This window comes from Sabethes cyaneus, chromosome 3 (genome assembly GCF_943734655.1).
Source record: "Sabethes cyaneus chromosome 3, idSabCyanKW18_F2, whole genome shotgun sequence".
Lineage (NCBI taxonomy): Eukaryota > Metazoa > Arthropoda > Insecta > Diptera > Culicidae > Sabethes > Sabethes cyaneus.
This window is the reverse complement of record NC_071355.1, coordinates 188,884,200-188,899,745: the sequence shown is the minus strand read 5'-3', so window position 1 is coordinate 188,899,745 and position 15,546 is coordinate 188,884,200. Positions and strand designations below refer to the sequence as shown.

At 38.4% G+C, this 15,546-nt stretch overlaps 1 protein-coding gene across 4 annotated transcripts in view; it reads right to left on the bottom strand.

Moving 5' to 3' along the window:
- LOC128742235 (dual specificity tyrosine-phosphorylation-regulated kinase 2) overlaps positions 1 to 15,546 on the bottom strand; it is a 95,063-nt gene that overhangs the window by 62,397 nt on the left and 17,120 nt on the right. The gene's annotated exons all lie outside the window — the stretch shown is intronic.

Below are 15,546 nucleotides of genomic sequence, written 5' to 3'. Positions count from 1 at the left end.
AACAGATTTATTACTGCTCTTATGAAAAACACTAAAGTTCAACACCAAAATTTTTGTTAAACAACCAGTTTTCGAAAATTGCAAAATATCCATGGCGCGTTGATTTTATCCACTTACCATATCAAAATGCACGATAAAATGAAATTGGTCATGAAAACCATCAGAGGAACGTAATAAAACTTATAATTGTTACTTGGGTATGTTGTAGCGTTGAACAAGTAAATTAATCACAACAAACATTCACGTTTTCAGTGAGTCTGATAATGGCGCAATAACGGCACATTAAAAATGCTTATAATTTAAACAGATTAGATGACATCACACCTTCTTCTCACTACCCCCAATGAATTGTTCAAAGCACGGTGCAACCAACCCTAGGGAACGTGACGATCACTCGTCGTGCTATCGATAACCAATTGAAAGCTAGGTACTAGCGGCTAATTATGCACCATTCGTAACAGGTGTTGAATTAGCGATCAAAATCGCATTTAGCGGCAATTAACTTACAACCATAGCTTCGTGCCTGTCTCCTCTACCCGTCCAAATGGGTGACGTTCTCACTCAGTCCTTTCGCTGTTTCGGTAGTAGGTAGGCACAGGGAACACGAAGCAACATTGAGCATGTTGTTTTTCTTTTCTTTTTATTTCAACAATGCCAAACGTTTAAACGTAAGGTGTTTCCTCGCCGCGCCGTCATTCATTGTGGTTTAATATGAAAACCGCATCGATTACATATGCAACACTACCCACCGTACTGCACCTCACCGCCACACCCGCCAAGGCCCGGTAAGGTGAAGAGAAACAAGCGAGCTTTGTTTGCTTATGACTTCCTTCCAGCCAGCTGTTCGGAAGTTTCAATCACGGTAGACGCTACCTAGTCGGTTCATAATTTGTAAACCTCATTAATTCGACATCGCTTGGTAATGTTATTGCTGGTTTCTTTTTTTATACGGCTTTCCACCCCTCGGTCGAGCCCATGTATTACGTCGCTACACACGATCATCGTTTAGGAAAATATTGCTTTTAAACGCGACCGCGAACAATCCAAACGAAAATTGATAGTGTAGTTAGTAGGTACATAACCTATGAATGATGGAAGTAAAATTATGTGCACTCTGCTTGACGTAACCAAAAACGCCTAAATGACGATAGCAATAGGTAATGAATATGATTTGCCATAAAATAGCTTCAACCGCGATAGAATGGTTCAGTCGGTTCAGTGCGCATGATATTTCGATCGTTTGACAAATAAGAAGGGTCATTATGTAGTGCTGATTTTCAAGCTAGACAAATGTTTACATCTCACCAGTGGTCTCGACCGGGTAGCGACTATCCGAGTTAATAGGATAGCAGCATTCTGATAATCCCAAAAAACCGTGTAAAATCCATAGCTCGCGTGTAAAAACCACGTAAATTGCGAAAATCGCGTAAAAAATTGTCAAACTCCAAAAATTGCGCAAAAATAGTCACAGAAAAACCACGTAAAAGGTGACTACAATACTATTTTATGTCCAAATTTTATTTTGATTGAAAATAAATCCAAATAAACTATGTCGATCTCAATTTAAATCCATTTGTATATTATTGTTTGCAAGGAAATTTTACCATCCAAAGTGTACAATTGCTCATGCTGTCGGCATCTTCGGCGCACTTTTTCATTACATTCCAAGCAATAAGTGCGCCGAAGAGACCGAAACGATTTAAGCTAAAATAGCACTTTTATGTCCGATTGCGCACTTGTTGATTGGACAGTTTTCCTTGCAATTAGAAATATTCAATTTCTTATATCAGTTTCAGGTACAATTTCAATAAAAATTTCATGTTCTATTTTAAACATTGTACTCGAAAAAATGCAACACTTTCTTTTGTGTATGAGTTTTTATTGCATTGGTAAAAATTGATGAAATTTTGAGTAAAACTACTTCAGGGTGCAACATTTACATGTACAAAATTTCGTCACCATCTGTCAAGTGGTTATCGAGATGGCTTCCAAGCAAGAAGTGCTTCGATAAAAAAAATTATGGACGTGATCGAGGAAAATCCAGGCCAGTACCACAGGTGGATCGCGAAACAGTTGGGAATCGACCATTTGACCGTGCCTCGTGTAGTAAAATCGTGCAAAGAAACCCAGATTACCTAGCGGCGAGCTGGCAGCGGAACAAGAGCGAAGACGACCGACCTCGTGAAGGCAAGGAATGTGATGGATTATATCAAGCACAATCCGAACCTTTCGATTTGGGACGTGGCCCAGAAGATCTATTCCTCCGTCTGGTTTGTTCAGCAGACAGTGAAGCGGGCTGGACTTCTTGTCTTGATGGTAAGGAAAGCGGCCAACCGAATCGATAAACAGAGCATGGTGGTTAAATCCCACGGCAGGTAGCTGTACCGCGAGTGGTTGATCGAAGGTCGACAAATTTACCAAGAAGTACTTGGTGTGGCAAATTCAGCAAGCCGTACATAACGACCGGCACCATCAAAAGCCAAATATATAAAAAAGCCTCCAGAAGCGCCTGCTGCCCTTCCTTCGATACCACGAAGAGGTGCAGGATTCACAGGATTTCGGTACCAGCTTTTCAAAAGGGCCAATCTGCAAAATATAAACAAACCGAGTGAGGGTTTCTTTCCCTATGCTAGTCCAGCAGAAAATAACCCTCACTCGGTTTGTTTACATTTTGCAGATTGACCCTTTTGAAAAGTTGGTGCCGATTTGATGGGTAGCGTTTGTTCCACGGTGCGGGAATTTACCCTAGGAGAGGAGGTTGAATAAATCAACTTAGCAAACACATAGCTCTAATATGTGGTCATTTATTCCCTGGGAGTTTCAAAATTATCCGTCGAAAAATGAATTTTTGCTGATCATTTTTAAGTGCTGCTTTGCTTTTTTAAAAGTACGGTCTTAAAGACGATTTTGAATTACAATTCGCATTTTATTTTCGTTTTTTGTTTAATTTGGTGTTCCTTTGAGTTTCTAATATTTCATTTCCGATTTCAACTCAGATCTTAAGCTCGATTTCCTGTGCAATTTCAAATACAATTTTAAGTTAAATTTTGTCTGCAATTTGATGTTAAATAATCTATTTTAATCTAATTAATCTAATCTGATTAACATAAATTTCACCTCCGAAGTCTAATTTCAAGCGCAATTTCAGGTTCAATTGAGGTTCGATTTCAAGTCCAGTTTACTGCGTAATTTTGTGAACAGATTCAAGTCTAACTTAATTTTCATTTTGACTTAATGTCCCTTTTAATCTCCAATTTCAAGGCTTATGTAATTTTAATTTTGCGCCGGATTTCAAGTTCAATTTGAAGTCCAATTTCAAGTTCAGTTTGAAATCCAATTTCAAGTCTGATTAAATTTTAATGTAGACAAATCTCATATGTTTCTGTCTTTACCTTTGATGAGGCCAGGCATATAATTAATTTTTTATAACGGTAGTTTTGCTAAAAGAGAGGAGCCAGTTGGAATTGTTTTTTTTGCACCGAATTGTCAGCGCGAACCTAGTGATGTTCGAAATTTTCAATTATTCGATTACCGATTAATCGGTGAGCGTTGTTTACACTAATCGATTAATTCAACAATTCGTGTTAGTAGTAGTCGATTGTAAATATTCGAATATTTCTTTTATTAATTCGATTGATCGAACGATTATGAACGATTAACGGGCATTATTCGAGGATTATTCGCATTCACATTATTTCCTTTGAACTATTCGATTAATTCAACTACTCGTGCTGACGGTATTCGATTAAAAATTATTCGAATTCTTTTTAGTTATTCGATAAGTTGAATAAATCGAACGATTAACGGATATCTCTTCACGAACCGGGTACGAACTGTCACTGTAAACTAGGCTTGCTTGATTGAATAAAACAGGGGAAGTATTTATTTGCGTTAAAATTTCAAACCTCTCGTAACCCCGAACTTGATTTAAATGGTAGGCTGTTTGAATTTTCTGCATCAAAAATAAGCAGGAAAAGAAAACGAAAACACTCAATGTGAGTTGGCTTCTTTCTCTCAGATTTTTTGCAATCGACAGAGGGGACGGTAGAAGAAACTAATGAAACAAGGATATTGACAGTATCCAAATAGAACGGGACAAGACGTGAAAGGGAAAGAGCAGAAGATTAGGTAAGGGAGGGCCACTAAAGCAACGCTTAAGAAGTTGTAGACCGATCCTTTTTACCTAAACTTGGAGATCCGCGGATCGAAACAATCCCCCAGCTATGTAATGAGTAATGAGGTACGGTATGCAACTTCTTAAGCGCTACTTTAATGACCTTTCCTTACCTAATTTTTTGCTCTTTCTCCTTCTCCTTTAGATACAAATGATTCCAAAGTACACTGAAGTCGCTTTTTACGCGTTTTTTTATACGCGGTTTTTTTACGCGACTATTTTTACGCGGTTTTCGGAATTTACGCGGTTTTTTACGCGGTTTTCGGAGTTTACGAGGTTTTTTACGCGGGACGTATCGTGCGCGTAAAAAGCGACTTGAGTGTAATATGAAATTGGCACGTAAATTGTATATAAACGATGCAAAAATGATACAAAAATAATAAAAAAATTATACAAAAGTTGGACAAAATGGATATTTAAACAAAAAAGAAAAACAGAAAAAGAAATAGTAAATAAAAAACGAAACGTTTAGTTTAGGGTTAGGTACAGGAATAACTCAAAAAGATAGATAGAAATTACTTAAAAATGGTACAGAAATGATACATAAGGGACATGAAAATGGATCAAAAATTTTGAAAAAACTACTACAACACATAGACTAAAATGATTCACTTGTGATACAAATACTTATGATACAAAACTTATGATACAAAAAAACACCAAAATAATACCAATTGTGATATAAACATGTCAGTAAAAGTATACAAAAATTAGCAATAAATTACAGAAATTAAAACAAAAAATGCAAAAATGAGAGAAAAATAAAAAATGCACAAATGTAATACTAAAATGATAACAGCTCGATACAAGTTAGGCGGAAATGTAACACAAAGATGATACAAAAACACGAAAATGGTACACAAAAACACAAGACGCAAAAAAGAGGCAAAAATTAAAGAAAACTATTCAAAAAATGATACAAATTACAAGATCTATGTAAAAAAAATTAAAAATGACTAAAAAATACACTATAATGACACAAAGTTAATTTAAAAATAACAGCAAACAGTGTCACATGTGTTTTATTATTTCATGCTTTAATTAATTTAATATTAGTTTGATTAAATCTAGTAAAAAACTAATGTTTCTAATTGCAAGTGCGCCATTTTGGAAAAAATAATATTAAAGTCGTTGTTTTATGGTAAAAATGACACAAAAACGGCACTAAAATAATGCAGGGGCTATGCAAAACGATTGAAAAATGACACAATGGAAAATATGCAAAACTAATACAAAAAATTACAGATAAATAACAGAAAAGTGATAGGAAAACACCAATAATACACAAAAATTATTTTAAAAAAAAGATATAAATGAGTATTTCTCGTTGAAACGGGGCCACTACTGACACGAGCTCTTCAAATATTGGAATTTTGTACTTTATTGGTTGGCAGCCATCTTGGATTTGGTCGCCATATTGAATTTTATCAAAAAAAAATCGCCGTTTTCGCCATGAGCCCGCAACTTATTTTCAGTTTTAGGCCACCATTGGAAAACTGAGAAAAAATGCTAACAGAAATCATCATAAAATTATTTGTGCAAGTATTAACTAAATGAAACAACCAGTTATCGGTAGCACGGTTCACAATTTTCCTACAATTGTTGTGATATTTCCGAAATTTGCTATGAAATAAACTTCAAACAAGACGATTTTGTAAAGAGGAAAAATATGACTTTCATATGAAGTAAAAAAAAATTGGCGGTTATCTTGGATTCGGCCGCCATGTCAGATTTTATCAAAAAATCGCCATTTTCGCCAAGATCTCCCAATCGATTTTCATTTTAAGACCACTACTGGAAGGTTGAGAAAAAAAAGCTACAAAAGCATCTTTCAAATTGGGTGTGCAGTGGCATTGACTAAATGAAACAATTAATTATCTGTAGTAAGGTTTACAATTCTTATGTAATGTTAAACCTTGATACAGAAAATGTACCCTTTATAAGGCCGTGGCAATTAAATTGTCACCTACGAAAAATAGTTGTTTTGCGTCTATAAGTACATCAATATAATTATAGAAGCAAAATAAAAAATTTTTGTTGGTGGCAATATAGTTGCCACTGCCTTATAAAGGGTTAATAGAGTGAATTTCACTGTCCATTAAAAAGTTTTAAAAAAATTTAGTATGGCGCCCGACTCCAAGATGGTAGCCAAAAATTTTTTACTCCATTTGATATCCCTGTTCTTCATCTTTATAGAACTATGCCATTTGTTAGTAGTTTCATTGCAAATTTTGGAAATATCACAAGAAATAGATCACAAGGTTTGCTAAAAATTCAACTCTTTTGAAATTGTTGGGCCTTTTGGCGAACAGGGGGTCCACTTTTTCGACGTATTAAAAGTGTACTTCTCATTTTTAACCAATTTCAACCAATCAAGTACAAAAGTTCCAATTTTGGAAGACATCGTACAAATACAAAAAGGTGGCCTCGTTTCAACGAGAATTACTTAAATATCACTTGAATATGATACATAAATAATATAAAAGCAACACAAAAATTAATAGAATGCAACGCAAAAACGATAATAACGCAAAAATTATATAAAAACTAAATAAAGATAGCATGAATTAGAAAAATAACACAAAAATCTCATCAAAATTAAATAAGATATACCGTGGACCCCCGTTCCGTTTTTATTCTGAACACTTTCTAATTTGAACCTCGCTGGTTTGCACGACGTGCAAATAAAAAATGCTCAACATGGCATCATTTGCTTTTACAGATAATGCACATAAACACGATTTGTTTGTACTGAACTAGCGTGTTTCAGTTTTATATTTCGTTTCCCAACGATTACGATACGAATCCGATCGGAGAATAAAATATTCGCTGCTTGCAACTGCCAACTAAATCAAACCACCAAAACAATAACAAAGGGCAGGGCGGGCAGTTAAGTATATAAGTTTCAGTATATTTAGGGTGGCTAGTTGTTCAAATTAAATACTAACCCCGCTAGTTTGCATAAGGAATCGTTCAAACGAACGGGGGTCCACTGTAGTACAATTATAAATTAATAATTAAAAAGACACAAAAAGATCCCTAAACTAATGAAACTCAAAATGACATAAAACTGAAACAAAATACTACACACAATACTACACAAGAAATTATGCTAAAATAATTATTATATCAAACTAGCTGAGTGCCCGATCTTACTCGGGGCGCCTTTGTCTCACAGCCACTTGTACATCAGTTATTGTAATCGAAATGGTTATAGTTATAATGCAAAAATATAATGCTTGTTCCTCTTTTGGACATCCCTCCCCATTTGTCAGCTTCCCCTTTGTTGTCTACCCGGCAACTTGCACATCTGTTTTCTTTACGGCAATCTCTATAAAACCCTATAAAGAAAGAGAAACAAAGACATTTTTCCTATTTGCACCTTCCGCTTTTAACAATGGCCACCCTACCCATAGGAAAAGAATAGTTTTGTTATTATACTTTTCTGAACACAGCTTTTTATCTATTTATTAGTTTAGTACTGCATGCTATCCTGAAATCTGAAACATGCCATATAAAACTGACCATGAGAAAAACATGGTGTTCTTAGATCAACTCCACACTGTTTGAATGATTGCTCCTGTAACTCAAATAGAGTCGGCCAGCAACACTTTACACTAATGGTCGAACACTTTTTATACGGGTCACTTTGATTCGGTGCATAATTTTACTTGACAAATCTACAACTGCGCGCATCAACGTTTAGCGTTTCGTATTCTCATTTTTTCTGTTGTACGGATAAACTGTTACAGTCATGTGAGCGTTACTCCCCCTTCCTGTCCCACCGTCACTTATCAACCAACGTGCAGATTCCCAGGAACATGTGTGCCAAATTTGATAAAGAACGATCAAGGCGTTTCAGAGTTATGGCTTCCCCCTATTAGGGACCCTCCCCCTTCCTATTAGATAACCTCGTCCTCCCCCCTCCTTTTTGTTAACCCCCCAGTGCTGTTTCTCTTTTGTCAAGGAACATGTGTGCCAAGTTTGATGAAAAACCGTCCTGGCATTTGGGAGTTATGGCCTTCCCCTCTATTATGAATAACCACCCGCCCCCCTCTTCTTGTCAACCCATCAGTGCTGATTCCCTTATGTCAAGGAACATGTATGCCAAGTTTGGTGAAGAATCGTCCAGGCATTTAGGAGTTAAGGCCTTCCCCCTGTTACGTTGTTGTTGATGTAAGGGAATCAGTACTGGGGGGTTGATAAGAGGGGGGCTCTTATCAACCCCCCAGTACTGATTCTCTTATATCAAGGAATATGGGAGCCAAATTTGGTGGAGATCGGTCAAGGCGTTTTGGAGTTATGGTGGAACATACGAACGCACTCTCACTTTTATATATTTAAATTGGCTCATAAAGAACACAATCATTAAACAAAATTAATTCAAAAATGACGCAAAAATTATTCCACAACGACACAAAACCGATACAGATGACAAACAGACACAAAAAGGAAACAAAAACGATTCACAGACGGTAGAAAAATTACTGCCAAATGGCATAAAAGCAATTCCAAAATAATGCGAAGCTGGTAAGAAAATAACATAAAAAGATACAAATTACAAAAGTTAGTACTTTATATAAACGAGTAAATGTGTTTTTGTGAAGAACGAACATTGGAAGAACTGGGAAAAATTATATGCAAACTGTGAAAAATTGAGTTGTGGGTTCAAGTCCTGGGCTGTCAATTATTTTTCACAGTTTGCATATCATTTTTCACAGTTCTTCCAATGTTCGTTCTTCACGAAAACACGTTTACTCCCTTATATAAAGTACAAACATAAGTTAGCCTGCATAAGTCGATATCAAAATTGATAAAAGTTGTAAAACAAAAGCTAGAATGAATAAAATAAAATCACAAAAGTGCCACAAATGATGAAAGATACATATGAATATCATAAGGACACAAAAATTGCACAAAATCAATACAATAATGTAAAGAAAAGTACCGAAAAATGCTAATAATTTCTACTCAGTTGAACCACTGATGTTGATTTTTTTGTGACTTTGATTAAACTTGTTTTAGTTTCACATTGAGATTAAAGTGTTATCAACAGGTTACAATTGTGTCTCAGCCTGGCTCAGTTTGGTTTCAGTTGTAGTCACTGTTATTTAAGTTTTTCCTAAAATTTAATTCACCATTTTGTTTGTATTTTATTATACCTAAATGTAAAAAAAACATTTCTCGAATATTTCGACGTCTTCTGCATTAATTATTTCCGTGAGCAACTTCATGTCGTCTGCGCATACAAGCACACGTATCAAATTAAGAAAAAAGTGATATCATTTACGTACAGGATAAACGTAAGAGGACCTAGGTGAGAGCCTTGCGGAACTTCAGAAGAAAGCGAAGTTTTAGTATTTCTTACTAGAGCTTAAAAGTCAATTCTATTTTGAAAGCGGTTTCCTTTACCTTGTACAGTGGATTATTAAACTCTGAGCAAACCCATGTTGCATTAATTGAAGCGATTTCTCACAAAATCAAGATTTTTATAAATTCAAATATGAGATAAAGTAGAGGTCAGTGTTCTTTTGGCTTCATTACCGGTAGCAGAAACATATAAACCCTGCAGGAATAAATTTAATTTTGCTCAGCTTTAAAATTATCATTTTTCCAGTGACAGATACAGAATCTGAATACGGCACAATTCAAGATAGCCACTGAATAGCAAGTACAGTACGAAGTCATCTAATCTACGACAGGACTTCACCCTACTGCTGCGCTGGACTAAACTGAAACGGGCGGATTATCCGATGGTCTAGTTGTGCTTTTTGCCCCCAGAGACTGCCTGAGGACATTTCGGCAGCAGGGTACTGACGAGTGCGGTGCGGTCTGTTGATTGTGCACCCAATAAAATGAATTAGATATTTTCCAGCTCGCATCCACCCTAGCATAAAACGGTGCATCAAACCATAAATGCCAGCGCTTGTTCAGCCTGAAGGTGCAAGAGTCGCAAATCATACGTGTGGTCTTAATGTCTACCGTTTATGAAATGGGCCCAAAATGAGTGGATACCCCGTCGACGGCCACACAGCCAGCGATGTGTATTCAACCGAGTGTTGCATATCGTTAGCAGAAGACGCTGAATGCGATTTTCATGCTTTGTCTAGCATTTACGTCGCGTGGTGGTTCGTCCACTCGAACCGACCGACGTCTATGTGTGTTTGCGGCGGACACTGAAAGCGCTTTTACATCCTACCCTACTCCAGTATAATGGTGGACTTTGGTGGCAGGTCATTGATCACTTGCACTTTCCGAACATCCAACGGATTACGGAGGCGACTCTGTTCGACGATGATGCACACATGCAACTAGCATGCTATCCAGTTGCTCGTTCGGATTACCTAACGAGCGGCTGCATCTTGTTAGGATCGATTTTCTCTGTTTGAGACATTTGAATAGTGATAGGCTAACTTTCTCATTATTCATTTCGTTAGCATGAAAAGAATATTAATGAATTGCCGCCTGAATGACAAATGATCAACAACCTGAACAAAAACCATTCCACTGTTATCTCGATTAGTCTGCCCTGTCTGAGCACACGAGCAACTAATAAAGAACTTAACGTGTCCGTTAAATGGTCCCTAAAAGGCAACGCAGTATCGAGCAGTTCGCAATTCACGGGAGACAAAACGATTGCAGCAATTGCAATCGCACGCATTATTCAGCGGTGACCAGCGGTACTCAGCGAATCCAATTGCCTATAACTAAAACAGACTTCCTCCACTAGATTGATTTATGTTTGGTGAAACAGCCGAGCCGAGGTAGCAAGTTAGTTATAAAGGCACACGGTAATTGTCGTTTTTGTCATTATCGAACTGAATGTGCTGTAGTATAAATGGCGTAACAACTTAACTTAAATGTGATACCCTTTTTTGCAGCATTCGAACAAATGATCGTTTTCCATGGTGTTGAAAAAAACATTTGTGAAACACTTTTTATGCACCTGCGATTTTACTAGATTGCTATAACTACTTGTTGCACATTTTCTTTCATTTAGCTATAAGTATCTGATTTTAATTTTATTTATTTTATTTTGATTCAACAATTAAGATCGCATGTTATTTATGAGTGCTTTTTACAGTTGTCTGTATTGTATTAATTCGAGTTGTGCTTAAACTTGTTTATTAGGAGAAGTCGTGTTGCGATGAATGTCTCTTGGTGGCCAGATGTCCCGCATCTCTACCCACAGGGAATCCAACTGTGATCCAAACAGCAAATGATGCACTTGCCTTTACACAACAATTAAAACTATTTGCGGCAATTTCGAAGCTGGTGGATTGAAAAACAACTTTTGATGGCTAAAATAACATATTTGTTTGATGTGACTTACTTCACAACATCACGCTTTCTCCGGACTTCAAACGTTAGTATCGTCATTTAAACGTTTCGGACACAAATTTAGTTGAATTCTACGGAATGTTTTCGCTGCTGCATTACCATCTTGCGGAAGTGCGTAACCAATCTAGGCCTCATTATGGCAACCGTTAAACTTCTTTCCCAATAGCTAGCACCGTTATTGATCTATTCAACGGGCAGTTTACAGCTCAAATCAATCAGACAGATGCAACTATCAATGGGTGTGTGTGCACTGTGCACCAAAGGTAAATAGATCGTCAAACGAACAAAAAATGCGAAAAACGCAATTGGGTATTCCAGGAGAGCGTACTGAACATAATACCTATCGCAATAAACTCCTTTTTATGTCAAAAAACGCAGGTTTTTCCATACTAATCAAACACTGTAAATCGAAGGAATCTGACGATTGTTAAGTAAAATCACAAAAGGTAGGTTTATACCTAAGATGTAACGACTTGAGCTTCATCACATGACATAAAATCGATCAAATAATTCCAGCAACCGGAACGAATTGCCTCATTGCGCGGAAAGTAAAGGAGGATAATGTAGAAATAAACTTTATTGTGCACCGGAAAATTCCTTCATTACGGTTGTTTACTTTATAAATTAGTACTAACCTATAATTGGATGATGCTGCAACGTTTGAAACAGAATGTTTCAGGAACGTTTTGTGGACGTGAAAGGCGAAAAGTGGTAGCAAACATTCAAATATATTGCAAAACCTCAGTAGTCCAGGTTTTGGAAAATTGTGGAATACTTGAGGACAAAAGCCCGAGAGGGTTTAGGTAACAGTTTGTAGTTCATCTTTTTAAGATAATAGAGGGAATACCGTTTGGTCCACTTCATGTAACTTTTGTAAAGGCTTAAATACGTCTTCGTCAGAAGAACTTAAAGTACTCATGCTGATCACATTTATAAGCTACGAAGGGTATTTTCAACTCATAACGAGCTAGCTAGTGTCTGATTGTTGACACTCGGAAGGTATTTCGCAAACAAATTCCAGATGCTATCAGATTTTTAATTACCAATTTAGTTTAAAGCAGCTCCGTCATTCTTCTTTAGGAGGGAGGTGTGAGTAGTTTACATGCCTGTAAGAAAGGTTATTTATATAAATTTCCATATCGCAGGTTCTTTTTTCACTCTTCTATGTTCCTAAATTCGGAGATTCCAACCTACCAGGACTTCTGTGGCCACCATCCAGCAATGGATCTTCGGAGCATTATGGTTTCTCGATTGCTATAGGTCTGCCACATTGCGACAGATCAACCACGTTTTCAACGAAGTCTACGAGAGAAATCACAGTCTGGATCCCTGCCTCATCAGCGTACAGTATGCTGCATATCGAAGACCTATTAATCACTCTTCGGCTCGTGCTTGGTCTGTCCATCTCAGGCGGAGTATTTCCGCTTGTATGGTAAACCACCCAAATGTTTCATGTTAATTTTCAAGTTATAAGAGCGTGTAGTCATGACACCGCGCTATCACACTGTAACTAATACTTGAGTGATGACCTCTTTTGTCTCACATCATATGTTGCGGAAAGCTTAGCAGCTTGCGCGGACTCAAATAGACGTCATCTATACTGATCTATCTACGGCGTTTGACAAAATTAATCATGTTATTGCGATTGTTAAATTGGAAAGACTTGGTATCAACGGCAGTATGTTGCGTTAGTCCAGTTCCTACCTCGAAGGTGGTAAACTGATTGGGACTGTTGCAGGTTTTCAATCAAATGCGTTTCCGGCCTTATCTGGAATCCCACAAGGTAGTGATTTGGGACCACTTTGAGCGGCTCCAATTTGTGTGAATTCTATCGTACACGAAGAGGTACGAAAGTCGATGGCGATTAATACACATGGAGACAGTGCAGACACGAAGCAACATCGTAAGAGTTTTGTTTGCTATCGACACGTTGCAGGAAAGAATTGATTGTCTTGTTGTTCCCGGGGCGATAGAACTAAACGTACGTCTGAGGGCACTGCGAAATAATTCGATGCTGGGAATACCTTTTCATCGCACCAACTACGGATGAAACAGCTCTTTGACCGGTAAAAAATCCGCTTTTCTGTGTTGTAGACGTACACACTTAAAAAAAAGTGCCGAAGTCAGCAAAATTTTGTCGAGATTTTGACAGCCGAGTGTTCGGCAAATTTTTTTATGATGCCAAACATTAGTAAAGATCCGTAAACGTCGATTTGCAAAACTAAAATTTTCACCGAACGCTCGGCTGTACAAATCTCGGCAAATTTTTCTGAGTTTTTTCAGTGTGTAGAACTATGTCTTACCGCAGTGTTTCATTCCATAATTTAGATTCAGACCGTCACGAAAATTTGAAAAATTTTGAAGCCGAGATAGCTCTGCTAATTATGAACGGATTTTGATGATTGGAATACTGATCGATTCATGATAGATCTAGCAATTATGTAGTTTTTATTATAATTTTCGTTTTCAGTCACTAAATAGTGAAAATTAACGGAAAGTTTCAAGGTCAAATTTCAGGTTCAAATTTCTCTATACGGTTTTTTCGTGATCACTTTGCTTCACAGGCAGAACCGACCGCTAAATACGTCATGTGTCCCAACAGGTCGAAGATGCTTTATGACTATGACGTTTAAACTTATACCATTATGATATTTGTGCTTGGGCACCCTGGTGGCTCGTGCTGTTTCAAGCACTCGTCTCCATTCAACTCGGTCTTGGGCCACTCGTCTCCAATTTCCTAGTCGTCTCAGAAGTCGCAAATCGCTTTCGACCTGGTCGAGCCATCATGCACGTTGGGCCCTCCTGTTCCTGGTGCCGGTGGGGTTGTTGAAGAGGACTATTTTCGTCGCACTGTCGTCCGGCATCCTTACGATTTCGACCTGGTCGAGCCATCGTGCACGTTAGGCCCCCAGTTCCTGGTGCCGGTGGGGTTGTTGAAAAGGACTATTTTCATCGCACTGTCATCCGGCATCCTTACGACGTGTCTGGCCCACCGTAGCCTGCTAACTTTCGCTAGATGTACGATGGGAGTCTCCCCAAGCAGTGCCTGTAGCTCGTGATTCATATGCCTCCGCCACTCTCCGCTTTCAGTTTGTACTCCGCCAAATACCGTCCCCAGCACTTTCCGCTCAAACACGGCAAGGGCTCCTATGTCCTCCGTGAGCAGCGTCACGGCTTCAAGTCCATAAAGAACTACCGGTCTAATAAGGGTTTTGTACATTGTTAGCTTCGTGCGGCGGCGTATGCTTCCTGATCGTAGCGTTTTACGAAGGGCAAAGCCGGCCCGATTTCCCGCTTGGATGCGCCGCTGGATCTCCTTACTAGTGTTGTTGTCCGCGGTCACCAGCGATCCCAAATACACGAACTCCTCTACCATTTCTAGTTCGTCGCCGTCAACGGTTACCGTCCGTGGGAGACGCGCGTTTGTTTCCTTTGAGCCTCTTCCTTTCAGGTATTTGGTCTTCGACGCATTTATTTTTAGCCCAATTCTCCTAGACTCCACTTTCAGTCTGGCGTAGATTGCCTCCGCCGTCGCAAAGTTCCTGGCTATGATATCGAAGTCATCTGCAAAGTCTAGAAGTTGGCTACACTTGGTAAAAATCGTGCCTCTCGTTTCGATGCCCGCTCGTCGGATCACTCCCTCAAGAGCGATGTTAAACAGCATGCAGGATAAACCGTCACCTTGTCTCAACCCTTGCCGCGTCTCGAAGGGACTCGAGAGTGTCCCAGAGATGCGTACGAAACACATCACTCGATCCAATGTAACTCTGACCAGTCGCGTCAGTTTGTCCGGAAAACCGTGTTCGTGCATTATCTGCCATAGCTTGTCTCGATCGACTGTATCGTATGCTGCTTTGAAATCAATAAAGATGTGATACATGGGCACGTTGCACTCCCGACATTTCTGCAAGATTTATCGGATAGTAAAAATTTGGTCCGCAGTTGCGCGAGCCCCCATGAAACCCGCCTGATAATTCCCTACGAAACCTTGTGCCATCGGTGACAACCGGCGTAACAGGATCTGGGAGAGC